This window comes from Capsicum annuum, chromosome 1 (assembly GCF_002878395.1).
Source record: "Capsicum annuum cultivar UCD-10X-F1 chromosome 1, UCD10Xv1.1, whole genome shotgun sequence".
In the NCBI taxonomy this organism is placed as follows: Eukaryota; Viridiplantae; Streptophyta; class Magnoliopsida; order Solanales; family Solanaceae; genus Capsicum; species Capsicum annuum.
In genome coordinates this window covers 150,476,425-150,479,111 of record NC_061111.1, presented here as the reverse complement: position 1 = coordinate 150,479,111, position 2,687 = coordinate 150,476,425, and positions in this window count along the sequence as shown.

Genomic DNA, 2,687 nt, shown 5'->3' with positions numbered 1-2,687 from the left:
CTTATCCTTCTTTTGTTCAAATATAATATTCTGCTGACAATCAGGTACAGTATCTAGAATAACCCTATCTGATCCTACAGATTCTATAGAATTATCAATATCAGCTTCATCCGCATCTTCTTCTATCACGTCAACTACCGGCTTACCCACAAATTGGCTCTCCAACACCTTACCACTTCTAGTGGTAATTGCCATACATGATCCATCCTTCTTAGGATTTTAGACTGTGTCACTAGGTAATGTACCAACCTTTCTTTGATTAAGTACCACGGATAATTGGCCCATTTACTACTCCAATTGTTTGATCGACGTAGAATGTGAGTCAACCAATTGGTTCATCGAAGATAAATCATTTTGTATCTCAAGTACTCCAGCGTTGGTTGCTTTACTCCCTTCAATAGCTTGGCCATCATGTCCTCCATGGACATCTTCCCAGAACTAGACGTAGTTGCATCATGACTTCTAGGAGGAATATACAACCCACTCCTATCATTTTTGCTTTTCCAATTTGCTTGGTCATGATCCTTGTATCCGGTTCGATCATAATAGTTCCGACCTTGGTTTACTTGGCCACTGCCTCGGAAACCCCCATGATTGTTTAAGTAATTCGCTTCCTCTTTGGAATCGGAGTCAGCTCTTCCCTGTGATGCAACAGCTTTAATCTTCTCTGTCTTCCCTGATAATAAATACTTAGTGAGAAGCTCCATCTGCATTTTCATGTGAGCTATATCTTGGTCATGTTTCTCTTCCCTTTGCTTCTATTCTGTAGTCATACCAATAGATACAGTAGAGCTTGTTACCTCAGAATCCCTGGTATGGCAAGCTCTACTCTGCTTTGTCACGATCTAGTATCTTATATGCCTCAATAAAGGTGAGATCCATGAATGACCCACCCTCAGCATTATCTACCACTGGCTTGGTCACCGATTTTAAGGCTCTATATAATATCTCCATCAAATGGACATTTGTCATCTGATGATTTGGGCACCACATAAGCTTCTTCTTGAACCTCTTCCATGTCTCGTGGAGAGCCTCAGTTGAAAGCTGTCTGAAATTGCTTATCTCATCTCTCAATTGTGCTCTCTTGGACGACGGAAAAAATCTTTCTAGGAAAGCGTCTTTCAGTTGCCTCCAATTGGTGATAGAGTCGGGAGTTAGCCCATTCAGCCATAGAATCGCCTCTCCAGATAGAGATAATGGAAATAGGTGCAGACTAATTACATTCTGACCAACCCCTGGATTGTCAAATGACTTGCATGTTGAGATAAAATTAATCAGATGTATATTTGGATTTTCACCTGCAAGTCCACCAAATAACCCTTTGAGTTACAGCAGCTGGATCATAGTGCTAGTAATGTTGAACTTGGCTCCGGGTGCTAAAGACGGAGGAATAATAACCCCTGTGGCACCAGCCCCATCCAGTTCATCATAGTCATCATCAAAAACAAACTGCACAGCTCTGCGTTCGGGTCTCATTCTAGCATGGCGATCTTTGTCGACAGGTGCAGCCAAATTATCTGCATGCCTTGGATTTAATAGCTCATCATCACCCAGATCTTCATCATCAGGATTTGGTGCCCGACTTGGGTTATCAGCATTCTGCTGATTTACTTGTGCAGCTGCCAATGCAGCTAACCTAGCCTGCTCCTGTTGAGTAGTTATTCTTTCAGGGTCTCGTTGCGCATCCATTCTGCTAATGAGATGTGGTTTAGGATTTATAGGTAATAATGGTTGACCCGATCTCCGTGTATTTAGCATGCACAAGAGTTAACCTGTTCAAAACAAAAACAACAAACAAAAAGTAAAGTTTGAGAATCTTTGACCAAAGGGTCTATTAACTATCACAAACTTAGTTGACAACCGTATTCCCCGGCAATGGCGCCAAAATTTGATACGCCTAAATTACAACTCTCAGTAGAAAGTGTAAGCGGTCGCTGTCAAATGTAGAACCCAACTCGGTTGGGTATCGATTCCTACAGGGAATACTGTGCTCACTAAGTGTCGTAATTGTTATTAGACTGTTGATCAGAGTTTCTTAACCAAAATGGGAGTTTGGTTTTTCTTTAATTTGTAAAATGATAAATTGTAACAAGATTAGTTCAACTAATAATTTTCTCCGTATTTTGTAACTTTATGAGATTATTCAAATCAGGGTTATGATCACCAAAATGCCAGCATCATTTGGGTTGTGAATTACTTATGAGTTCCACTTAACAAATTCAATTGCAAGAAAGGTTGGATCCTATTCTATATCCATTAGTTTCTCAACCTAAATGGATAGATTATCCTATAATTTTCTCAAACTCATAGGATGCCTTATTCTTTCAACCTAATTCTCACGTAAGCTAATCCTATTAGGGAATTAGCTATTACTCTAAAGGTTAAGGCCCTTAGAATTCATGTAAACACCTTCTTTCCCCACAATACTTTTCTCTCAGACAAGTGGTGTTCTAGGGCTTACTCCTCAAGTTTGCAACCAAGAAAAGTCATGAAATTGAAGAAAGGTTTATGCAATGTTATTCAATTATGGAACTCAAATTGATTCCCAACCCATAGATGCATTTCACATTAAGGATCCCATAACCCTAGTTATGAAATTTATCCACAACACTCCATAGAAGATAAAGAATTCATTCTTGTATTATTCATAAATAAATGGAAAATTTACTTACAAAGAACCCCAAGAA